This window comes from Vicugna pacos, chromosome 16 (genome assembly GCF_048564905.1).
Source record: "Vicugna pacos chromosome 16, VicPac4, whole genome shotgun sequence".
NCBI classification, from domain to species: domain Eukaryota; kingdom Metazoa; phylum Chordata; class Mammalia; order Artiodactyla; family Camelidae; genus Vicugna; species Vicugna pacos.
The window spans coordinates 63,248,640-63,274,731 of record NC_133002.1 but is presented as its reverse complement, the minus strand read 5'-3'; the positions used below and the strand labels follow the sequence as shown (position 1 = coordinate 63,274,731).

At 51.0% G+C, this 26,092-nt stretch overlaps 1 long non-coding RNA gene across 1 annotated transcript; it reads right to left on the bottom strand.

Moving 5' to 3' along the window:
* Nucleotides 1-9,949: 9,949 nt before the first annotated feature.
* Nucleotides 9,950-13,548, bottom strand: LOC140686236 (uncharacterized). Its single transcript, XR_012059925.1, has 2 exons — nt 13,212-13,548; nt 9,950-11,641 (listed from the first exon to the last, which is right to left on the bottom strand). It is a non-coding gene; the product is annotated as an uncharacterized lncRNA (long non-coding RNA).
* Nucleotides 13,549-26,092: the final 12,544 nt, after the last annotated feature.

Here is a 26,092-nt window from a genome sequence, read left to right as displayed (position 1 = left end):
GTGGACGTGGTATGGGGTGGGAGGTGAGCAGTCGGCAGCCCAGAGAGGCCCTTGGGGAGCTTGGAGTAAGGAGGAAGCTTGGATGAGGGGACCCCAGGGAGTGACCTCAGTTCCCTGGCAACAGAGCCTAACAGAACTTGGAACCTAGGTAACCAGGCACCCACTCTTTAGAGAAGATCCTACCCAGCTCACTTGGTTGGAGACACTCAAACATGTTCTGTTGTGTCCCAATATCCCAAGGCCATGGCCTCAGGAAAGCGCACAGCGAGGGCCTTTACCAATGCTGCCAACATTGGGTCAGGTCTCACCCCAGACGCCTTTGGCCCTTTGCCCAGAGGGACCCAAAGGTAACACAGGGAGGCCCAGGGCAGGACTGCCCAGACTGGGCCACTACTCGGATTCCGCCTGTGTTCCCTTTCTGGATGGTGAAGGTGGGGTGGTCATGTTGGGGGTGGGGGTCCTGCCTCAAGCAAGACCAGGCTGAGGAAGGGTCAGAGGTCAGTCATGTCCACAACCTGGGTCAAGGCTGGTGGGCTGTGATGTGGAGAGCTGGGGCAGGGCCCTTCTGCCTGAGGTGGAGCCCAAGCCCTCTGGGTGTGTTCCTTCCCTCGTGGGTGACTATCTGAGCAGACCAAGGTCTGAGCATGATCTGGCAGCAGAGGGTTGAGTGGGCAGAAGCAGCAGTGAAGCTGGCCGGGCAGGGCTCTGAGACCTTCAGGCCAGGCCAGCTGCTGGTCACTGTCATTGCAGAGCCCCATGTACAGACTGGAGAGGAGCTGGTGGACAGGGACACCCACTCCACCTCCCCGAGTGAGGGGCTGGTGTGTCACACTGCTGAGGGCCAGCACAGGTTCCAGGTGAGTGTGGACAAGGAGGGGTCCCCAGGACCATGGCCCAGAGATGAACAGTGCAGGCCTCCTGCCCAGACACCACAGAGGCCACTCCCCAGGGTCCTGCCTGGGGCTGACGGGCAGCTCAGCGCACCCAGCTCCAACCAGGAGCACCAAGCCAACCTCCCTGTGAGTCAGCTGGAGGACCGGGAGCACACTGTGGCAGAGCCCAAAGTGAGAAGGGCAGGGATGGGTGCATGTGTGTAGGTGAGGGAGGGGTGAGGGCTGGGCCACACAGACAGATGTACCCAGAGGCTGCTGTTGGGACCAGAGCAAAGACAGGCCTCAGACCACCCATCTGGTGGAGTGCGGTCACAGAACACACATCCTGTGGGCAGTTCCTGGGTGGGACTTGTCTGGAAAGTTCTGGGAAGATTTCTGTCCTTGAAAAGGCACATGGGTAAGTTGTTCCTCTCTCACAGCATGAGCACTTCCACAAGACTTAAATCTCTCTCCACTTCCACAAGATGTAAATCCAGATGAGATGGGGCAGGGGAAGATGCCAGAGACCAAAAAACAGAAGGTCCCAATCCAGCAGGAGACCCAGAGTGAGATGAGGAAACACCATGCCAGCAAGGAGAAGCTGTGCCTGCTCCTGCAGGAGAATGAGGACCGGGTCCAATTTGCCCTACCCTGCAGGGAGACCCTGTGCCTGTTCCTGCAGGAGACCCAGGACTGGGTCCAGTTCCACCAGCCCTGCAGGGAGACCCCGCATTCACTCCTGCAGCTCCTCCTGCACCTACACCCACACCTCTAGGCAACCGAGAGCCAATTCAGGCATCACTACCCCCTCAGGCTTAGCCACCTCTGCACCCACCAACACCGTCTTCTCCAAATTCCCACCATCAATCCGCTCCTTCACCCAAAATGTATTTCCCTTCATCGTTTTCATTTGGTTTTTCTGTAATTTCTTTTGTTTTTTTCACATCATTTATAGTATCCTCTATTTTTATGTTTGAAATCTGCAGTAATAAAATTTAGAATTTTTCCCTTTTAAATTGTGAAATTCAGGAGCACGAGGTGCATTAGCAATGCTGTGTGGCCATCACTACTGTCTAGTTTCAGACTATTTCTGTCCTCAAAGTAAAACCCTGTATCCAGAGCACGCACTCCCCTTCTCCCTCCCCCAGCCCCTGACAACCCCCAATCCTCTCTCTCTCTGGATGTCTTCACCTCTCCCGGATGATCCCGATCAATGAAACCACACAGAAGGTGGCTTTTTGTGTCTGCCCACGTATTTTAAGTGGGGGCTGGTGAATTTTTTTGTTTTTACTTGAAATAGCATTTTTGTTATTTGAAAGGGAAATCCAGGTGGATTAAAGATGTGATGTGTGAAGTGAAGCCCTTTTAGTAACTAAGTGCATAACCTCGGAGGATTAATAAAATGGCCACACTTAGGCTAACAGACTGCTTATTCTTATGCTCGCCCTTAAAACGGTCAGCTGACCTGACCTTTTGCTTCTCGCAGTTCCAGGCCCATTGCTAAAACTTAGAGCTACCGATCTTCCTGCTTCTACTTTATTCCAGTAATCAAAAGTTATAATCCTGCTCGGCCTCTGACTCTCCAGGGAGAAGGTCACAGGACTTCAACCTTACAAAATAGCCTGAACTATCAAGGAGACCACACCTTGAGTGCTTCTAAGATGAAGGATGGAAAGAGTGATAACCACTAGCCTCTGTAGAAGTGGTCGCCTGGAGGCATCATGACATCATTCTAAGTCTCCTGATGAGAAGATTATCCTGTTGATTGTTATCGACGTTTTATTGCTTGAGCTCTGGCTGTATAACCACCCACCCCACCCCCGAGGGGGCACACAGCGTTGAAGGCACCAGCCTGTTGTGAGCTCCCTTTGCCCTGCCGTTTTTCCTTCTAAGCTCCAAGACCTTGTCTCTGGGTTATCTGGCTGATCAGGGACGGGGCGATCTTTTGGCAACAACACTGCTGTTCTACCTGTGACACCACAGCCAGAAGAGAGAAGGGAGATGCTTTGCTCTTCCAGTGGCAAAAACAAAACCAAACAAATCAAAAAACAAGAAAAAGCCCAGAAAGAGAGCTGGAAAGACAAACCATGGAAAAATCATTCCTCATGACCCAAGGTCAGAGAAAGGTTTCACATCCCTGCGGTCCCAGAACCTCTTGAAGCCCAGTGTTCTAAACAGAAACAGAACACATGCAGTTCCAGTGAGAGGCAGTGCAGGTGGCCAGAGTGTGTTAGAGCCGTGCGCCCTCCCAGGTGAGGACACAGGCAGACGGACACGCTACAGAGACAGCACTGGTCACGGTCACCATCACCTGGCAGGTCTTTAATCTGGTGACAACATGAGGAGGCAGAGGCCCCAGAGGATCCCCTGGAGGGAAGAGCAAGCAGACACTCCTCTCTGGGAGAACAGCGTGCAGGACGCATCGAAGTTCCACAGGTGCACCTGCTTCCCAGCAGTGCTGGCCCTCAGAGCTGATCCCACCAAAGTGCTTGCACAACTTTTCAAAGATGTCTTTTCAAGGGTGTTCATCACAGCACACGTTGAAGCAGTAGGAATTGGAAGCAACACTAACATTCATGGAGATTGGATGGGATCCATCAGTTCTGGACCATGTGGAGAAATGAATGCTGTGAAACTGCTTATTTCTTATTCAGTGGAGAAGTCTGGGGCTACAGCTCAGCACTGTCCCACAAGCATCCCTGCTGCCTATGAACAAGGACACCCAGCATCCCTGCAATGCTGTGTACCACTGCTTTAGCCCAGAAATGCCCTGGACTGCACCCAGTCCCCCTTCAGGCGCACTGCAGCCACTCGCCTCTGGCTGGGGCCTGGTGAAAGCTGGGAGCTCTGGCCTGTCAGTTTACAGGGCTGATTCCTGGCAGTAGAAGACCCCTCACATGCTCCCCTGCAAGCCATGGTGAAGTCTGGGGCCATGTGGTTCTCAGGCCCATATCTCAGGTGGTCACCAGTTTATACCAGTTACGTAAAGTCTGCTGCATACCAGTGTGGCAGAGGAAGGGACACGTTACTGCACCTCTGGGCTTCCACTGGCTGAGAGGGCTTTGACAGTCTCCAGAAGAGCCCATATTGCAGAGTGAGGCTCCATCTCACTCAGCCTTTGACAAAGAACCCTCCCCTTACAACTGAGACTCCTTGACCAAACCAGACTGGCCAAGGTGCTGTAAAAAATTAGTAAAAGGCCTCAATTAAAATAGAGTCAGGAGGCCCAAAGGGGCAGCTCTTATGCCCTATGTCAAGAGCAGAGCCCAGCAGGATGAAGAAAGATTTCCTCTTCTTCTCTGGCAAAAGTCTAGCAATGACAGCCAGAACTCAGCCAAAGAAAAACCAGGACTCTTCACCACTGCTGTCCTTTTCTCCTCTGTAAGATCTCCCCTCTTTCCACTTTTGCTGGGGACTAGCACATGGCTCGCCATGGTTGCAGACCCCTGAACTGGTTTGCTGATTCTGAACAAACCCATTTGTCCTGGAGAAGTACCTGCAAGTCTGTTTGTCTCCAGTCAGCGGCGGCCATGTGTAAGCCCCAGCGTGCCATCCAGCTCCAGGGGAGTCAGGCACGAGGGTCTGCCCCTGTCCAACACGAGTGCACAGAGCAGCCAACTCTGGCTGCCCTGGGATCCCGACAGGGAATCCTGTTTCAGGCAAAAAGCAGGTGTCTGGACAGGAACTGTTCAGCCAGGGGGAGGGGCAGGGGCCCGAGGTCTCCTGGGGCTTCCATTCCCGGGGGAAGAGCCAACTCTTCAGGTGTGAGGTCTCAGGTTCTTAGCTGTGAGCAGCGTGGCCATTTCCATCTGAGATCCGCACAAAGTTTGCCCATTTGACTTTTAAAGAATTCCATTCTGGCAGCCCCTCCCCAACTGATTCTAGACTCACTGGGCAGCGAAGGCATAAGTGAACCCTAAAGGTCCTCTCCCGCCTGTTGTAAAGAGCAGGAACCGGCATCAGTTAACAGGCTGAACATGGCCAGGGGGAGGAGGAGCTCCTTGTCCGCACACCCAGCAGGGCAGCTTCCACAGTGCTGTCAGTAACTCTGGCGGGTAAGGAGCATCACCATCACACTCCGTGAGAAGCCCTGGAACCTCCCATTCCCATGCGCCCTCCCCTGGGCTAAGTGAGCGAGGAGGCAAGCCCCCGCTGCAACCCAGCAAGCACACTGCCACTTCCACATTCACATCTGGCAGCTCTCCAAACTCCGCTTAAATTGTAAAAGCTAGCAGAGCTGGTTTTTGTTTCACCTCCATGCATGTGGGAGACAAGGGTAGTACCTATCTTTTGAAACAGATGTTAACTTAAATTGTATTAGCAGGGTGTTGAGTTTAGGACCAGCAGGAGGACAGTGGGTTAAGGAGGGTGAGGGTTAGCAGGACATACCCATCCCCTTGAAGTCCAGACATCTCACAGGACACATAATGCAAGAAATGACCTAAATAGGACATTTTTATCAGAAGAGACAGAAGAGACCTTGCAGCTATGTGAGGAAGAAGAATCTTTCTCCTCCTGCTGAGATTTCTTTCACCGGCAAGGCCAAGTGCTGGAGTCCTTTAGGTAGAAGAGGAGGCCTGAGGCTCCCAAATTTACAAAGCAGAAGGGAAAAGGTAGAATAGAATTACCAAGAAATGAAATAGAGGTACATTAACGATTTGCATTTTATCTGCAAACACATCTGGCCTTGTCTGGGGAATTAAGGGGCAGGGGAAGATGAAGCTCCGGACTCCCTGGGCCTCCGTCTCACACCCACACCCTGGGGTGGGGAATGGCCAGGCTGCTATCCTGGGGGCTGCTCCTCCCCCACACCATACACACACACACACACACACACACACACACACCCCAGTCCAAGCAAGCTCAGGACTCTGAGATCTCCATCCCCTCTGAGTCCCCCGCACCTGTCCTGGCCCACAGTGACTATGTAGAGGGTGGGCAAGGGGTGTGGAAAAAGCAACTAGATGTTGTTATAAGCACCAGCTTTGGAAGGTAGGCGAAAGGCTAAGAAATTCTGAAATTCAAAGCCCAAAGACTTAGCCTCACTAAAAACAACTGAGATTTAATTGTAAGACTACAGAATGCTTCCCCTCCCCAGCAGCTCACTGCACCGACAGGCTCCAGCAGACTAACACTGGACCACAGCTGAGAGAAGGCCAGGACTCAGACTTGTGCAACAAAAGTCTCTAAAGAAATCCAAAGACAACATGAGACAAAAATAAGGACACCAGAGGACACTGAAGTGTCCAACACTTACAGCTACACCAAACATTAAACACAGCCCAACTCTTAGCAGTCACATGACATCTCACACTGAAGGCCCCTCTACTTCAGTTCCTATTACCCGGTCACATGTCCAACTTCCAACAAAAAATTACAAGGCATGTTAAAAGGCAAGAGGACACTCTGGAGAGACCGAGCAGTATCACAACCAGACTAACACCGGGCACAGACACTGGCAGTTTCAGACGGGGAATTTAAAATCACTGTGATTAATACGTTAAGAGTGCTAGTGGAAAAACTGGACAATGTGCAAGAACAGATGGGTTATGTTCACAGAGATGGAGCCTCTGAAAAATATCAAGAAGAAATGCAATGGAAAGAATGCAGTGACGGAGATCAAGAAACCTTTTGGTGAGCACATCGGTCCACTCAACTTGTCCTAGGAAGGAACCAAGGTCCTCAGAAGACAGGTCAACAGAAGTTCCCAAGCTGAAATGCAAAGAGAAATAAAGAAGAAAAAACCCAGAATATCCAAGAACTGTGGGCCAAAATCAAAAGATGAAATATACATGCACTTGGAAGACCAGAAGAAAGGGAAAACTGAGCAGAATAAATATTTGAAGTAATAAAGGCTGACAACTTTCCAAAATGAATGGCTAACACCAAGTCTTATACACAGAAAACTCAGAGAACACCAAGCCAGATAAATACAAAACAAACTACTCCTAGACCCATCACATTCAACTTAAAAAAGAAAAAAAAAGCCAAAGACTATCTTGAAACCACAGAAACACAATGCGTATAAAGAAGAACAAGAGTAAGAATCACAGTGGACTTCTCATCAGAAAACATGCCAGCAAGCAAGAAGAGAGTAGAACAAATCTAAGTGCTGAAAGAAAAACTCGTCAGCTTAGAATTCTACATACAGTGAGATTATCCTTCAAAGGTGAGGAGACATACTTCCTCAGACGAACAAAAACCAACAGTGCTCACTGCCAGCAGATCTGTCCTTTCAAATGTTTAAAAAAAAAAGTTCTTCAGGGAGAAGAAAAATTATTTAGTTCAGAAACTTAGATCAACATCAAGAAATGAAGAGCATCAGTGGAAAAATTTTAAAAGGGTAAAATAAAAAATTGTGTTAATCACAAAGATAACTGTTTATTTAAATACTAACAATATACTGGGTGATCAAAGTGATGCAGGAAAACAGATGTGGGGCGTGAGGAGGGCCACATCCCAGGCTTCGGTTGAGCCCCTGGGACGTGCCCCGCCAAACGTGGGTCCTTGGCTTCACGCAGGAAAGAATTCAAGAGCAAACCACAGCTGTACAGCTGAATAAAGGTAGATTTACTCAGAGATACATTGAAAGGCAAGAGAAAGGCCACGAGGTGTGGGGGTTGGGTGCTCAGATTAAAAGTAGGTACACACTCCGTAGACAGAGAGCGGGCCGTCTCAGAACAGAGAGGGAGAGGCGGTGGCGAGGTGCCATGTTGCCAGTTTTTATGGGCTTGGTGGCTTCATGTGCTAATAAGTGGAAGGGCCAGTCTAAGTAGCCTGGGGAAGGGGCTGGGGTTCCCAGGAAGTTGGCCATTTCCCACTCTGACCTTCTGTGGCTAGCCTTGGGACTGCCACGGCGCCTGTGGGCATGTTACTCACCCTGCTGATATATTACAGTGGGCCTATAATGAAGCTCAAGATCTGCTAGAAGTTAAATTTCCCATCATCTTGAACCTCAAGGCCTGCTGGGGGTTGAATCTTTCACCACTTTGATGTGAATTTCTGTGGGCATTCCTTGAATGGCTGCGCCCTGCCCCCTTCCTGTCTCAAAAGCACACGTATAAGGGAAGCAGACAACAGCAATGCCACAAAGGATGGGGCTACTCTGGTATGAGATGCCTGCATTACCTGTGAGGCAGTGTCATTTTACTTAAAGGTGCACCTACTTTAAAATGTACATTGCAAGCTCTAAGGCCACTAAAATGTTTTTAAAAGACGTATAATTAATTACTACAAGAGATTAAATTGAATCATAAAAGGCTCAATCAAAACCAGAGAAGGCAGAAAAAGATGGAAGAAACAACAAACGCAAAGAATAGAAAACAGTAACAAACATTATGTCAAAAGTAAAGAGATTTGTCAAACAAGGGAAGCTAGGTCAGGAGCTGAAACTACTCATTTAAGAATTTACGCAGCAAATAGGAAACTGGCGCTCAGACGAGGCAGCGAGTTCAAAGGAAAATTTTAAGGATTCAGGCCAATTTTAAACAATGAGTAATAACAACATACCACTGAGAGAAGGCAGGATATTGGGAATGGAAAAAGCAAGGTATTAGCTGACACTCTGGATCTAGACTAGGAGACACATCAGTCACCAGGCAAGTACACAGAGTCCAAACAAAACCAGGTAATGAGTCATTCTTACGTGACAGGCTCTGTGCTAAATACTTCAAAAGCATGACTTCATGAAATACTCACAACCCTCTAAGGCAGATACTATATTATCCCAACTGCATAAATTAGTTAAATGAAGTGTAAAGAAAAGCAGCAGCACACAACATTGTAAAATGACTATAACTCAACTTAAAAAAAAAGCTAAAAAAAGAAAAGAAAAGCAGCAGCAGAAGCCACCTGTAGATGCCAGAGTCGGATCTCAAACCTGGGCATTCTGACTTCAGGGCCCACGCTCTCAACCACTGTATTGTAGCACTTCGCACGACTTCTACCTCCCACACACACCGTGCCAAGGTGTGCACAGACCTAGCCCAAGGAGCTACAACTTCAAAGACTTCCAATACAAATGTGTCCAACTGGATTGTGTAAGTGGTAACTGGGAAGATGTATCATCAATTCAAAAAGTTTCTACTGAGCAATAACTCTGGGCCCATCAGTCTACTGGAGAACAGAGAACCGAAGATGAATTAAACAAGGTCCCTGCCCTGAAGGAGTCCACAGTCTAGCAGGACAAACACCAAGCTCTACTACAATGTGTATTTACTGCTGGGTAACTAGGGCAATAAAAAGCTCATCAGGAGAAATCATGTTGAAAATGTTAATAAGCAGCTGGACGCCAGAGAAAAGCTAAAAATCTGACAGCAATAACCAGTGGGAGCACACATAAAATTAAGACCAGCTGGCTGATAAAATCACCATCACCTAAGAATGGGAAGTCCATAGCAGGAGCCAGACACAAAGTTAAGTGACCAGAAAGCAAGACTGAAGGAGAGCTGATAAATACCAACTGAGCAGGCCAAGATAAAAATATCAAAGTCATGCAAAACAGGTCAGCACAATTAGTTTGGGCAGTAACTGCCCTAACAGTGAGTCTAAAAGGCATAATGATATTTTTAAGTTAACTACAGATCTAGTTCCACTCTCAGAGTTCGCTCTGCTCATTCTGAGGAACAGTGCCGTCTCTTAGTTCTGTCCCCAGTGTTGACTGATTACCAGTGACGTACAGTCACTGTGTGTTATAGGGTACAGAAGTGACTATGTATTACAGGGTATAGAAGTGGGAAGCCAGTTCCCAGATTTGATCTTTGGACCCAGTCTAACAAGAAGCCTAGTCAGCTATGTTGATGGTGAGTTAAGAAATAGTATGAATACAAATTCCTTCATCTGGGACTAATACATGGGTAGTAGTGGTGGTAAATTTAAGCAGGTGGTAAGGTCAAGTTTGAATGGAAAGGAACATATGGATTCTTGGATGGCTGGAAAGGTGCAGCCAGTCTGATTTGCTTTGGAGTCTTAAAAGATTATTGAGCATTTCTGATGGTTGAATCTTCTAGATGACTGGGTTGAAAGGACTTAAGTGGACACAAAACAGTCAAGAAGGACTGACTCCCAGGGACACTGTATTATTTTCCATTACTCATATTTAATCTTGGCCTGATAAACCAATGGTATTTTGGGGCAGGCAGAGAAGAGCTGGGAAATATGGCTGAATATATAAATGAGTCACATTGTTGTTTTAATAATCACAGAGTGAAGAATTTCAGATATGAAAGATAAATCAGGACCTAAGAGATGTGATTCAGAAGCCCATGGTAGCAGAAGGCAGCCTTTCCTCTTGGTTATCTTAAAAAAATGGGTTAGGGTTTAAAAGAGACTTTCAGGGAGACGGGGTACCAACCACGCAGCCCTAGCACAGACGTAAGAGAACCGGTATAACGTACTGAAACTGCTGCTTCCAACACTTCGGTGGGGAAGATTTCGAATATCATGTAATGTTTTACTTTATCCCAAGAGCACAGCATTCCTGAGACTATCACTGTATGAAGAGTGAGTGGCAAAGGTAAGAGACGTATGACCAAAAAGAAAGAGTGGATCATGAAACGATGAAGTAGCCCACAAAACTGCAGCATCATTAGGATGACTCTGAAGTGTGAAGCAGCTGATGTCTGATCAGGACTGAACTGCTACCAAATGTTTTTCCACATTTATCACATTTACAGGGTCTCTCTCCAGTATGGAGTCTCTGATGCTGAATAAGATGAGTGCTCTGGCTAAAAGCTTTACCACGTTCATTACATTCATAAGGTTTCTCTCCAGTATGAATTCATGGTGTTTAGTAAGGGATGAGTTTTCCCACATTCACTACATGGGTTTTTCTCCAGAGTGAATCCTTTGGTGTTGTATAAACGTTGAGTGGGCACTGAATGCTTTTCCCACACTCATTACATTTGTAAGGCTTTTCCCCAGTATGAGTTCTCTAGCGCTGGGTACGGTGTGTACTTCATCTGAATGCCTTCCCACAATCATTACATTTACAGGGTTTCACTCCGGCTTGAATTCTCTCCACTGTGAATTCTTTGATGTTGAATAAAGGATGAGCAGTCACTGAAGGCTTTTCCACATTCATGACATTTATAAGGTTTCTCCCCAGTATGAATTCTCTGATGTTGCACAAGAGATGAATTTACAGTGAATGCTTTTCTATAAACTTTACATTTATAGGGTTTTCCTCCAGTATGAGTTCTCTGATGTTCAGTAAGAGATGAACTCTGGCTAAATGCTTTTCCACAGTCATCACACTTACAAGATTTCTCACCAGTATGAATTCTCTCATGACAAAGGAAGTTTGAACGGTCACTGAAATTTTTTCCACATTCACTACAATTATGAGTTTTCTTTTTAAAAGTTCTTCGACTTTTAATTGGAGATAGGTTCCATTTGACACGTTTCCCAAATGGATCAAATTTTTGTAGTTCTTCTGAAGGAGTAACATGCAGTGGAATAATTTTAGATCTTAGATCAAAATTTCTCTCAAAATCATTAAAAGTATGCCCATTTCCCTCAAAAGATATTTCTTCATGGGCAACTATTATTGGCTGAAAGCCAGTGGTTTGGGCAAGAGATTTTTTTTGAAATTTTGCCTATAGATTTCTCCTTTTGCTTTACTACCATGGCCTCATATTCACAGGTTTCTTCAAATAAATATCCTTTGGACACATCCCTTCTGAGCCTTTCCATGATGATAGTGATGGAGCTGCTCACTCAACAGTATATTCTAATGGTCTTCTCTTTGGTATCTGCTCTGGTCTTCAAATCTGAGGGGAATAAAAAAAGTATAAGAACATATTTTCTGTGTTGGGATTGGGGAACTGCACTCAGGAGAAGGAAAATAGCCTTACTAAAATCAGAATGCATATTAACCACCTTGTAATCTGGGAAAATGCTGAGTCAGTGGAGCAGAGATAAGTAGAGGTAGACGTGGCATGAAAGAGGCTGACCCAACAGACAATGTCCCAGACCCTGAAAGTCGAAAAAAAAATTTTTTTAATGTAAAAGTTTAACCTTCTCATTTTAAAGATAAACAAGTTTACAACAAGAAATGTTACATAGTTAACCTAAAAATATAGAGATTATTAGTGGGATGGTCAGAAACTGAATTAGGTTTTGTCTACTATACTACCAGAGACTCAACAGAGCGCCGATGAGAGAAGACAGGTACCAGCTCAAAAGACAAATAATGAAGGGGATGCAAAGCAGTATCAGAAAATGAACAACAAGAAAAAATGGCAGCGCATGCAGAGAGGCTGCTGAGGAATGTAAAACAGCACCTGAAAAAGCAAAGCAGAAAGGAGCAATAGCTGAGTGGGTCCAAATCTGAACAGAACAGCAGAACTTAAGGCATTAAGGAAAGCTCCTTGGGCAAACATTTTAGACTCTTCTCCTCCTAAACATTCACACCTAAACTGCACATATAGATTCATCCCTCATCTGAATAAGTGCCTCTAGAGATCTCAGTATCTCACCAGACCTCCACAATTCTCTTTCCTGGTTTGAGACTAATTTTAGAAACTAGGAATCCTGCTCATGGGAAAAGGCAATATGCAACAAAATCACAACTATCAATCACTTAAATATTTTGAAAATTTTAAAGCACTAGCACCATCAATAAAGTCTTTGTGTTGAAGGATAATGATCTACTGTCCTCGGGTCAACAGAAGAGACAAGAGACAGTACTAGAGAAGGCACACAAATAGACCTGCAGGGACGTGTTATCAGAGTGGTTGGAAATGGATCTAAGTAAAGTGATCTAAGATCACAGTCAGCTTTTGCGTGGAATCACTAACTAGAAGCAACAGCACTTCCACCAGTCATAACACAGGAGATGTCCTAGCACAAAGAGACATACCGAGGTAAGGCACTGGAGAACCGTTACTCTTTCCTGTTTAACAGATTATGGAAGCCAATACTTTGCTTCCTTAATTAAATAAAGATTTGCATACTCAAATACTTTTCAGCAAGTGTTAAGAAAATCTTGGGAAGATGTAGATTCTAATATTCAGATAAATGCAAGTACTTCACAAGTCCTCCAAAGATACAGCTGTTCAAATCAAATCTGGGGTCTCCAAGCAAACACTTCAGCAAAGGCTCACCATCTAGAGGTCTAAAGCCGCAGCCCTAATGTTAACGTTTGGCTCACTGCCCCATAGCGGCTGTCACCGAAACTGGCTCCGCTCAGACTTCCCTGCAAGCAATTCTCTTCCCGAAATTCCTTCCCGCCGCCTCCTCTGCGCCTCCGGGGCCTCCGGCGCTCCCGGGGTCCCGTTCCCCGCCAAGCCCCAGCTCGCAGCGTCCGCTGCTCCCAGCAGCGCCCCAGGCCTCACTCACCTCGCGGGAAGCCGAGCCCCACACAGCCCTCCCGCGACGGCGGCTGACTGCGACTCCCAGAATGCCTCGGGCCGAGCCGCTTCCGCCTTCGTCCTCAGGGACCTCCGTTTTCCCAGAAGTCCCCGGGAAATCTCTGCCTCCGTCACCCATCCCGCGGGCCAAGGGGGCGGTGCCGGAGGCGTCTCAGCCAATCAGGGCCGCAGGCCGGAATCTCCGTGGTAACTGCCGCCACCCGCTCCCTTCCACTGTGCGGGATGCGGAAGTTTCCCTTCAAGGTCAGGGGTGCCGGCAGGCGCTCCGCTCCTGCGGACTGCGGTGCGCAAGACAGCGGCCTCCCCGCGCCCGACCGCAAGGCCCTGGGAAGGAAAGACAGTGCAGAAATTTTAGACATTAGAGGACGCTGTGGTCCTTTGGATACTGTTTCTAACAGATCGTGAAGGATATTTTTGAGACCATCGGGGACAATGGAACGAAGGCCTGGGTATTATTAGTTAATACTAAGGAATTTTTATGAGTGAATGTCATATTTGGCATTTCTCAGCAGACACTTCACAAGCCATCCAGAGGTAAGTTATATTTTCATTTTTAATCTGCCAAGAGCTCAGGCAGCCTGGATTGTGAAGTGAAGAAGATATGGAGCGGAGCAGACCCACGAAGGACTGCAGCCCCTGAGAACAATCAGATCCCCGTTTCAGGGCCACTGCAGCAGTGGCAGTGGGGAGACCTCTCCTGCTGTTTACTTTATCATTTTCTGTCTCTGGCCAAGCCTGCAAAGAGCATGAAAGGACTCTATTGTAACTGCAAATGTCTGTTTTCTGATCACAAATGGGAAAGCATGTTCGTTATGAAAGATTTCAAAAATGCAGAAAAGTAAATATAGAAAAATACCAGAAGGAAATATACTAAACCATTAACAGGGGACTTTTTTGGCTGCAGGGATTTATATACTTAAAATTTTTTTTATCCTGTATGTTTTCATTTATTTCCCAAAATTTCTACCATGAATTACAGAATTACTGCTTTATCATAAAAAGTTTTTTTAAGTACACATTTTGCAATTTATAGGAAGGCTACATGGCAAGCATTACATCTACGAACATAAAGTTAGACATACGGCATAGTAGCAGATGGTACCTCAGAGTTAATCACAAGTTACTGCATGAGTAGCAAAACTGGCACAAGATACAGAATTTAGATAAAGTATGCCATCAGTGACACCATCAGGATGAAAAACTGGAAACGTGCAACCCAGAGTCAACACTGTGGCACTTTACTGATGAGAAAAAGGGCAGTGCTCAAGAGATACTTGTTGAATAAGAGGGCCAAAAGATAATTTCAAAATAATTAATTTCTTAATGATTAATGTTTAATTGCTCCTTACTATATATAATATGGATAAAATATTCATCAATTTGTATATACCATATATATATATATATATATATCTCCAAAACTGAAGGTAATACAATGAAAAGCAAGCTGAAAAAAAAAAAAGTGTTACTATATCATTTTAGTCCTTATCAAATCAAGAAGACAAAAAATTAATATAAAAGAGCTTACAAACAACACAAATTTATTTCTCACAGTCCTGGAGGCTAGGAATTCCAAGATCAAGCTACTGCTGTTTCAATGACCTCGGGCTTATGGGTCCACCTGCCACTCAACATCTCTACTCCAACATCCATGGCCAGAACTGAACTCCAGAAACTCACCCCCAACCTGTTGTTCCGGGCTTTGCCATCTCCAAGGAGGGCAGCTCTATCTTTCAGTCGTTCAGGCCAGAACCTTGGAGTCATCTTCTCTTTCCCTCCACCCCACACCCAGTCTATCAGGAAATCCCACAAGGTCGATCCAGAATCGATCACTTGTTTCCATCTCACCAGATACTCAGGGCCCACCATCCCTTCTCACCTGCGTTGTTGCAGAAGCTTCACTCTGGCACCTCAGTCTAGTCTCAACACACTAGCCAGAGGAGCCTGCTAGAACCCAGGTCAACCTGTTCCCCTTCTGCTCCCACAGCACTGGGAATAAAAGCCACAAGCTCTTGAGGGCCCTCAAGCCCTGCAGAGGCCCCACCCCTCCCCACCTCCTCTGACCAAATCCCAACCTCTGCCCTCAGCTGCCCCACATGAATAGGGTGCTGGCTGATCCCTGAAAGTGATGTGTCTTCAGGGCTCATGTCACTGTTTCCTCTGCCAGAGACCTTTTCTACAAACACCCACAATGCTGTCTTCTCACTGGATCTGGGTTTGGCCACGTGAATTGCTTTAGCCAATGGGATATCACAAATGTGATGCACAGAGGCTGAGAAGTGTTTGTACATTGGGACTTGATCTCTCTGGCTGCTTGATCACTCTTTGGAGACTAGCTGCTATATGAAGGAGCCAGAGCCAACCTGCCGCATGTTAGCTGAGCATGTGTGACCCTGCCACGTCCTGGAGGAGCGTGCCAACTACCAGGATGCTCACATGAGCCCAGGAGAAGCCGGCAAAATCACTGTCCTATTGAGCCAGCCCAAACTGTCCACCCACAGAATCATGAGCAAATAAATGATTGTGTTAGGCCACTAAGATTTGGGGTGGTTTGGTAAGGAGCAACAGCTGAATTAGCAAGCATTTATCCCAACGCTATCCATAAAGTCGTCTACCCTTTCTTTCATGGATTTGAAGGGCCCCAATACATCAAGTATGTTTTTATATAATCAGGGATCTGTTCTTGGATTTCTGTTGTGGTTCCACCCCAGGCAGCTCTGACCACATCCCAGTTCATTCAGCTGGGAGGTTTAGCCCTTTACCCTTTGGGCCTCAGGAAATGGAGTAGATGGCCAGAGAGTATAAACACCACTCCTGGTCTAAAATTTAATTCTAAACAGGGGGATCTTTACCTAGCATCCTTGGAGTACCTCTACAGGTGTTTTCACAAACTTGGACATGTGCATTTTCCTGAGAAGAAACATTTTCCCACTCTTAAGCAGATTCTCAAAGGGTTACGTGACCCCAAAAATGTTGAGCTGAGGCTGAAGGAAATTCATGTGGTTTCTGGTCAGCCTCTCAGTGGGGGCACTGGGTGGCAGCAGAGGAAAGAGCAAAGCCAAGCTCTGAATCATGCAAAGGCTGGGTAGGCCCATTTGTGCATTCCCTCTGTGCTACAGCTAACCAGCTCTTAGTTGTGTTTGGCTGTTGCTATGGTTTATTGGTTTGTGCTGTCTTCTCTCTCCTGCTATGAGCTTTGTCAGGGAAGGCTTTGGACCCTAATGGTCAGCTTTAGTGAGGTGCTCTGAGCTTGGAACTAGAAGTGGCTTTAACAGAGGCAGCCAACCCCTGGGGTGTGGCCAGCAGCCATGGGATCCTGGGAGAGTTACTTTGTGCCTCGGAGCTCCATTTGGGGGATGAGGGTCTCTGACAAGCAAGAACATTAACACACACATGGCATGGTGCACAGTGGACGTCCAGCTGGAAACACAAATCCCCTACCCATCGTTGTGCCCCCAGGCCGCATGGTACCCCTCCTGGAACTATGCCCAGCACACAAGGAGGAGAATGACTCTCCAACAGTCTCCTTCTCCAGGAACTTGGCACGTGGGGTGCAGTGGGGGGTGAGAGCACCCACTGGACAATAATGAAGGCCCTCGACATCCTCTTCATGCAGACAGCACAGCCAGTGTGAGTGGCCTAAACATCACACGATGTCCTTCTTGGGGATGCAGGACTAAGCTCATCACACTCAGGCACCAGGCTGGCCGGAGCACCCTCTCGGCACTCGCAGGCCAGGACCCACAGCAAAGGAAAGCACTGCTCTTTGTACGCACAGCTGCTGCTTCCCACTTGCTGGACACAGCACATCACCAGGGCAAGGGGTGGGTGGGGTGGGGCCCAGAACACCAGGGGGCAGTCAGTCCCACAGGGGTCCCATCTCCATCAGCAAGGCCCAGACAGAGGAGGGACTGCTGCTGGCTGATCAATAGCCCCCTCCCAACTGGGGTCTCAGAGCAGGGTGCACCAAGGAGGACCTGCTCCCCTTTGGGAAATGGGGGCCAGTGCATGCAGCTCTGCCTTGAACTGGTGCTTGTCTAGCACGAGCCCTTTTGCAGAGCTGCCCCATACGCTCCCCAGACACAGCAGTGATGCAGTACACTCCAGTTGAGAGCTCTGTTGATAAACATTTGGACCATTAAGTGAGCTTTGCCAGGAGGTAGAAGAGGGTTTAAATGGAAGAAAAGAGGGTTTGCACAGAAGTCAGGTGGGACTTCACGTACAAAGGTCCAAGGAAGCAGCTGGGTGGTCTGTGTAGTGGGGCAGGGGCAGGGGCTGCCTGGGGGATCTGTCCAGAACAGAGGGCGAGGCTCAGGACACACCCCTCCAGCCAGGACCCGGGCTCCAGAGGTTGAGGCTGGGAGCATCCCCACACTGAGGTCCTGACCGTTCACTACTTTAGTCGTAACTCATGTCACTGAGCACCTATTATGTGCTGGCTGTCACCCCAGGTGCTGGGGAAGCAGGAGGAAATGAGGCACCTGTGTCCTGGGAGCTCCGGTTCTTGCAAGGAGACTGATCATAGACAAAAAAGTAAGATGTGAGCTTTGGTATGAATGAAGTGGGGCCAGCCATGCACATGCTTTCATCCAGGTGAATGGGACGTGTAAAGGCCCTGGGGTGGGGGGTGCTTGTTTGCGGGGAGCCAGAGCCCAGAGTATCTGCAGGGCAGTGAGGACAGAGGGGACAGAGGGCATGCAGGCCCCCTGGGTATTGTGAAGACTTCGAATTTCATTACACGTGAGACGAGAGAAGAGTGTCGTGACCTGCCTTCTGGCTGCTGGGGTGGAGAACAAAGCTGTGGGTGGCAGGAAGCCAACAGGGAGGCCAGGAGGCCCTTTCCAACAACCCAGGCCCCAGTGAAGCAGCTTAGGCTGGGGGGGCAGGGTGGTGGGCTATGTGACTGATGGTGGGTTTGGAATACAGTGTAAAGCAGAGCCAGCAAGAACTCAAGTATGGACATGAGGTTTGTGAGAAAGAGCCAAGTGGAGCATGACACCGAGGTTCTGGCCTGAGCATCTGGAAGAACAAAGCAGCCTCTCACTGAATGGGAAGACCGAGATTTTGCGGGCGGATGGAGGGCCCCTCTTAGGACGTGATCCATGAGTGGTGACCACAGATGTCCTGGTGGAGAGTCTCCAGTGGAGCTGGAAGAGGAGCTCTGTGGGGAGACAGCATTCAGCAGGGGGAGAGACCACCAAGGAGGTGAGCCCAGGGGCACCTCCAGCCCAGGACACTGGTGGGGGCACAGGAGAAGAGGTCCTGGGACCAGGCGAGGACGAGTTTAGGGGCTTAGTGCTGGGAAATCCATCTCAAGGCAGAGCAGTGGCTGGTCCCCCATCTCCCGTCTCCCCCCACCACTGTGTCCCTGCCCCACCTCCCTTCTCCCCCTCCCTTCTCCCCGCTCCACTCCCCTCTCTGCTCTGGCATATTGGGTTTCTGGCTGCCGCCTGGGGTCCCCAAACAGGACAAGCAGGAAAAACTGGCCTGCTCCTGGGGACACCAGTTTCAACTTGTCTTCTGGGCTTTGAGGAGGGGATTCATGGGCCATCCCTCTAGGGAGCCTTCCCTCTGGGAAGGGGGACAGTTTCAGTGTGGCCTCCAGGAAACTGTCCCCCACCTGTTATCTGAGTGCCTGTGTCTGCAGCAGCGGAGATGGTCTGGCTGGGCTCAGCCTCCTGCAGGAGCCCCTTCCTCTCAGGCCACCTGTGGAAAGACTCCAGCAGGGTACAGTCCCTGAAGGGCAAATTAATTGTGTGGCTTGGATTTCCCTTTGAAGAGAGAAGAGATAAAACATTGTACTCATCACCTTTAGAAGGAAGCAGGCACATAGGTGTGCAGTCCAACACAGTCCACCTAATCAGCAGACCTGCTCTGGTCTGTGGTCAGTCAGGGTGCAGAGTGGGACCCACGGTGCACATTCTGTGGTGGAAACAGAAGGAGAGGCAGACAGAGGACACGACCGTGGAGAAGGGGTCAGAAGGCAGCCGCTCACAGCTAGGGAGAGCATCAGAGAGAGAGAGAGGGAGGGAGGGAGGGAGGGACTGGGATGAAGGGAAACCAGCGCTGAGGGGCAGAGACACCCCGGGAGGAGACACACCTTCTGAGTTTCGGGCATTAGACTTCCCGTCAGTCTCCGGCTTTGACTTTAGGCCACAGTGTGTCCTCTCCTTGGCAGGTTCCTGGATCTATTCCCTGGGGGAGGGGCAGTGGTGGGGGTAGCAGACTCCCTCCAGAGGCAAACTCCCACCAGGCCGCTCCACCACCCTCTCCTCCTCCAGGCCTCATCCTTGGCTGCTGAGTTCAGTCTTAGCAAGGAATCCCCCTCGACACTCAACCAATTCCTCTTCGTAACTTCCATCCCCACCCTCACCTGGCCGGTGGCTAGAACCCTTCACTCGGCCCTATTATATGAGGGGTTGAATTCAGTTTCTCTCCACAATTGCCAGTCTTAAGTAAAGTCTTTCTTGCCTTTTCTAACAAGTGTCCAGTGAATAATTCCTCCATAACAAGGGTTATGAACAGAGCAGCTGTGGGTGCCTGGCAGGGGCCTGGCAGGGTGAGCACTGGACCCCAGCTCCGCTGCCCTCTGCACGGTGCTCTCAGCGCCTGGGCTTCTGTCTCAGGGACCTTGGCTCAGCTGTGAGCCTGGCCCAGACACGGCCACAGACACATGAATGAGCCTGAGACAAAGGGCCACACCACCCCAGGCAGGTGCTCCAGGGACCACAGTCAGGCACACACCCAGGGACATGGGCAGCAGCAGTCAAAGGCCTCGGATGCCAGGGAAGCTTTTTGACCTTTAGGCAAATGTGGAAATATCACCTTGAAGCACAAGTCCTGTGGCAAAACAGGAAAAACTAAGTTGAGGGTCAGATCTCTTGCCTCCAGCACAGAAACAAGGAATCCTGGAAACTGCATGTGCTCGGGCAGGACACGTCTCTTCTCAGCACAGTATTGTTAGGTCTCGCGCTGAACGTCCCAGCCTCTAACCTCAGCAGCGTATTGGGGGTGGTCTGGGGGAGGCAAGGGGGCTTGACAGCCTGGCCCACCCAGCTATCCCGCCTTCCCAGCAATGAGAGTGCAGACTCATGCTGAAGAACCGCTACACAAGCGATTTGTGGCCAGTTGTGTCTGTAGTCACGTTTGGACTGCATTATTCTCTATGTTATCCAATACTTTCCTTTAAGCAGTTCCTCACTTCCTGGGACTCAGGGCGCTCCAGGCTCTTCGTGTATTTTCTCAGCTTCCACCCTAGTATCAGGCGTTTCTCTGAGGAGTCCTGGTTCCTCTCGTTGAAGGTGGTATTTAAAAACCAAGATCTGGGCAGGAAGCACGCTGGCTGCCCCGGGGTGTGACGTGCTCCCAGGCCTCTCAGAGGGCAGAGCTGGGAACACGAGTCTGCGCGCTCCCCGGCAGGTGCGGGCGTGTGGGCGCCTCGTGTCTGTCTGCGAGTGGGATGTAAACCGTCCACCCTGGCCTCCCCCGGGCTCAGCTGGCCCCGCCGTGCCCAGCCCTTCCCCGGTGTGTTTACCTGCTCGGTCCTAGTGGACATGCAGGTGCAGGCTGCTAACCCATGCCACCGTGGGAAGTAGACTTTAGCAGCCCGAGTCCAGCGGCTGTGTAGAACCATCCTTCCTTTACAGTGTTTAGGAAAAGCACCGCTTTGCACAGTTGCCAGGTCAGCTCCTTTCTGTCCACTCTTCGGGGGGCTGTCCTCCATCAAAGACCAGACTCCCTTCGGCATGCACCAGCCCGGGTGCCCCCATCCCAGCTGTTCTTGACTTTGTCATAGCCACTGTCACTCTTTGTGGTGTGCTGTGGGGCCACACGTGTGTGGAGCACATACCCCCTGAAGGATCACGCAGGACAGTTGCATCACCCCACAACCTCCCCAGCGTGGCCCTCAGGGGACACAACCCCTGGCAACCACTGTGCTGTTTTCTGTCCTTATAATTTTGCCAATTCCAAATGAAAGAAGAGTAAATAAATACATAGTATCTGGTGGTGAGGTACACTTCCTCGCCCACCCTCGGGTGGCACACACTGGGGAGGGGCACACAGGGGCCCAGTGAGCAAAGATCCACACAGCCACACAGACGAGACTCAGTGGGACAGGCAGGGTCCATCCCACACATGAACCCCATGGCTAGGCACCACCGTGGAGCACCAGGGGACCAGCAGAGGTGGCACTGGCTGGGCAGGTGCTGTGGGAGCAACAGGAGGCACCACCCAGCCCATCTGGATGGAGGAAATGTGTCCTGGCAAGGTGTCTGGCGGGGCGACACTGGGTCCCTCGGGAAGCACCACTGGTCCCAGTGCCCGGGGGGCTGTGTGCCCAGCAGCAGGAGTGCCACGTTCTCAGCCCCGCTCCCCTCTGCCTCCCCCTTCTTCCTGGCTCTCCCCCTTGCTCTGTGGTAACAGGGAACTGGTGTTTTTCATCCTTTGCTGTCCTCGCTCATCGTCAGGTTCCTGACTTTAAAGGTGACGCAGGAAACCTGAGCCCAGTGTTACTCAGAAAGTCGCCGACACAGTTGCTTCTCACTGATGTGGCCTCGGGTGTTTCCGCTGGGTTTCTGGGCCTTGTGGACAAAGCAGGCCCTCCACCTGGCTGAACTCTGATGTGTCTGTGGCACAGAGACCCAGGGAGGGTGTCAGAGGTCTGAAGCAGGCCCTCATTAACCCCTCAGCACTCATCTCAGCCACGTGCAGTGGAGCCATCACAGCAGCCAACATGGGCACATGCCTAGCCAACCCAGCTTGGAGCCCGGCCTGCCCCCCAGAGTCAGCTCTGGGCGGGGCTGGCTGCACGGAGCAGCTGGGCCTCCTCCAGCCCTCCTCCCCCACCCACAGGAGCAATCTGCCTGTCCTGCACAGCTTGGTGGGCGTGTCCTCAGTCTCCTGGACGGGGAGTGAGGGTGAGACGCAGAGCTAAGCTGTCCAGCATAGGGGCAGCAGGACACTCTCTCTTGTTCCTGTCTCTCCCCTATCTACTCCATCCTTCAGCAGACCAGCTTCCCAGACTTTGTTCCTGCTGCATCCAAACTGTAGCTGCCCTGCCGTGGTTGAGCACAGACAGACTCTCCAACGTGTGGCCCTACCTGGTACCCTGGCAGAGGGTCACCAGCACCTCGGCCCCATCTGGTCATCCCCGAATCACTGAGGGCTGCCCTCCACTTTACTCCTTTCCCCCTTCTGTGACCCTTGTTCTCTCTACTTGCATGAGGAATCACCTGACCCACCCTCTCCTCCCAACTGGCCCCTCCAGACTCTGGCAAAGATGACCTGCCTAAAACATGGATTGATTCCAGCCTGGCCCTGCCCAGCCTGCCGGCCACACCTACAGTATCTCCTCTTCCTCCTTATGGGTCCCCATCAGGAAAAGGGGGTGCTATCAGAGCTCAGGCCCATCACCTTGGTTATGGGGTGAGGGCAGGGGCCTGTGGGCCTCATACTGTCCCCATTCCCGTCCTGGTGGTTGGGGCCTGGCTCAGCCACCAGTGCTCTGTGTCTGAGCACCTGTCATCTATTGGTGTGAGCAAGGCCACCCAACAGGCGCCAAAGTCAGATTGTCACACAGCATGTTTTCTGCTCCTGTGGAGGAGGGTGTGACAGAGAGAGACAGGAAGAGGGGAGAAGGGGAGCTGGAGAGAAAGGACAAAGCGACTGTGCTAAGTGGGTCTTCCTGCACTGAGGGCCTCAGTTTCCTCACCTATAAAGCAGGTTGTTTCCAAAAGTACCGCAGCAGCTCTACGATGCGAGTGAGCGGAAGGCAACGTCCTGGCCTTCTCTCGGGGGGCCTCCTGGCAGGAGAGGGTTAACCACCAACCAGAAACCCGAGTAACCAGAGTAACCAGCAAGTCTCAATTAGAACAAAGCTGCAGGTGAAAGGTTATGGTAGCAAATGTCAGCATCAGGGGGTGAAACCTAGGATTTTCAACCACAAGGGGCAATCCAGGTAAGGGGAAAACCCTCTCTCTGGGGCTGAGAAACTATTTGGGTGAAGTAATGAGTTGAAATGGACTCTAAAAAGTGCCAAGTTGTAGCTGAGTGTCTGGAGACCGGAGATCTGGTTCAAACTTTTCTGTACCTTTTAGGTGAACTGTTACACTCTCACACTGTTGTCTTCAGTGAGAGTTAGCTTTTATAGAGAATTACACCAAGCTCCTGAAGTACGAAGGAGCAAGGCCCAGGAAACTTCTAGTGGAGGGGGCGCTGTTGTCACCTGGGTCTGGAGGGGCCTGTGGGGCTGAGCAGGTGGCGACGGGGTCCCAGGCAGTGGAAATGCAAAAGTTCAGAGGCTGAGAGATTGTGCAGCTTGGTGAGAAAGCAATGCGTCATCTCAAGTGGAGCTCGAGATACACACTCACAAGCCACACAAAACTTGCATTTTCCGTCTGCAGCTTGTTCACTGTCTTGGGGTGTCCCGTCAAGGTTACCTCGTGGACGAGCTCAGGCCACTTCCTTGGAGCTTCTGGTGTGTCCATGGGATCGGCCTCCCCATCCTGTGGGAGCCTGTGTCCTTACCTGAACCCTGATTTATCCAGGAGAAGCCTCAGCTCTGGGGTAGGGAGCTTAGCTGGCCAACGAGGCTCAAACTCCAGCCCTTCTGCGTTCACCCACTTCCAAGACTAAGCTGAGAGGAGTCCAGCTCCTGGCACCGAACCTCTGCTTCTGCTATTCCTGACTCTCTAGAAATTGGGGGCCAGGCCTGCCAGCCTGCACCCCCACCGCTGTTGGAACCTGTCTTGGGGTTCTGGGAGCCTTGGGTCCGGCAGACACCCAGGGCCAGTGCCCCGCGCACACCGAGGCTCCCTGAGGCCAGCAGGCGGCGCTGCAGGAGCGTGGGAGCAGCAGCAGGACTGGGCTTTCTCCCCAGTGTGACCCCACTCCTTGCAGTGTTTGCTGAGGCCCCCTGCTGGCCAGGGAATGTGGGCTCAGAGCAGGGGTCAGGCTGCAGTGCAGGGAGGGCTGCGACCTCCAGAGGTGTCCCAGCGCAAGAGCCAGAGCTCTGGGAAGCCCTCCACCACCTCCCTCCATGTACACCGTGTCCGATGCTTCAGGTGTGGGTCCACTTAAGCAGCCTGGGCAGCCCTTGGTGCCTGTTTCACAGATGGGAAAGTGGAGACCCAGAAGAGGGCAGGACCAGGAGAGGGTAGGACCAGGTGAGGGCAGGACCAGGTGAGGCAGAACCAGGTGAGGCAGGACCAGGTGAGGGTAGGACCAGGAGAGGGCAGGACCAGGTGAGGCAGGACCAGGTGAGGCAGGACCAGGAGAGGGCAGGACCAGGTGAGGGTAGGACCAGGAGAGGGCAGGACCAGGTGAGGCAGGACCAGGTGAGGGTAGGACCAGGAGAGGGCAGGACCAGGAGATGGTAGGACCAGGAGAGGGCAGGACCAGGTGAGGGCAGGACCAGGTGAGGGCAGGACCAGGAGATGGTAGGACCAGGAGAGGGCAGGACCAGGTGAGGTTAGGACCAGGAGAGGGCAGGACCAGGTGAGGGTAGGACCAGGAGAGGGCAGGACCAGGTGAGGGTAGGACCAGGTGAGGGCAGGACCAGGTGAGGCAGGACCAGGAGAGGGCAGGACCAGGAGAGGGCAGAACCAGGTGAGGGCAGGACCAGGAGATGGTAGGACCAGGAGAGGGCAGGACCAGGTGAGGGCAGGACCAGGTGAGGGCAGGACCAGGAGATGGTAGGACCAGGAGAGGGCAGGACCAGGTGAGGTTAGGACCAGGAGAGGGCAGGACCAGGTGAGGGTAGGACCAGGAGAGGGCAGGACCAGGTGAGGGTAGGACCAGGTGAGGGCAGGACCAGGTGAGGGCAGGACCAGGAGATGGTAGGACCAGGAGAGGGCAGGACCAGGTGAGGTTAGGACCAGGAGAGGGCAGGACCAGGAGATGGTAGGACCAGGAGAGGGCAGGACCAGGTGAGGTTAGGACCAGGAGAGGGCAGGACCAGGTGAGGGTAGGACCAGGAGAGGGCAGGACCAGGAGAGGGCAGGACCAGGTGAGGCAGGACCAGGAGAGGGCAGGACCAGGAGAGGGCAGAACCAGGTGAGGCAGGACCAGGTGAGGCAGGGGCTGAGGCGGGGGCTGAGGCGGGCAGTCAGCATGGGCCCTGCAGGACCTTGTCCTGGGGGGTTCCTGCCACTTCTTCTCCAAGTCCTGGGGTCTCAGGTCTGCCTGGGACCGTCTTCTGGGCTGAGGGCATGTGCAGTGCTGGTGTGGGTGAGTGTGCCTCGAGGGGTGCGTGTGTGTGCTTATCTGAGCGTGTGGGGGGTTTCTGGGTCTATCTGAGCCTGTAGGCGTCATCTCTTCCTCTGCCTAAGATACTCAGAGAAGTTGTGTCACAGATGTGTTCACAAGACAGGTCCAAGCCGTTTCCCCCACGCAGCGTCTGCAGGTGACGTCCCCGCCTTTCATGGGACTTCAGGGGCGCCATCCCTGCTGACCCAGGAGGTGCCCAGAGGTGGCGCCCTTTCTTGGGAGGGGATGCTCAGTGAAACTCATCAACTCCCCTCTACTTCCAGAAGCAGCAGTAACTTTGTTCACATTCAGCAGAAAGTCCAAATTGCCTCATTTTGGAGGTCATGTGGCCAGGCTTCCTGGAGCCAGAGTGTGACTCAGCTTGAGAAGGCTGGGGTGCACCCCACCCACCACAGCCTTTGGGGCCAGCCACATTGCGCCTCTGCCCACGCTGCCAGCAAGCTGTCCCAGCAGGGGGGTTCTATCCCCTGGCTGCCTGGCCCGTCCTCCTGGGGACGGCTGTTAGCTTTAGTGGAGGCACAAGCTGGGGAGGGGGCAGCTACAGTTGGGAAGGGGTCATGAGCAGGGTCTTGTCAATGTCAT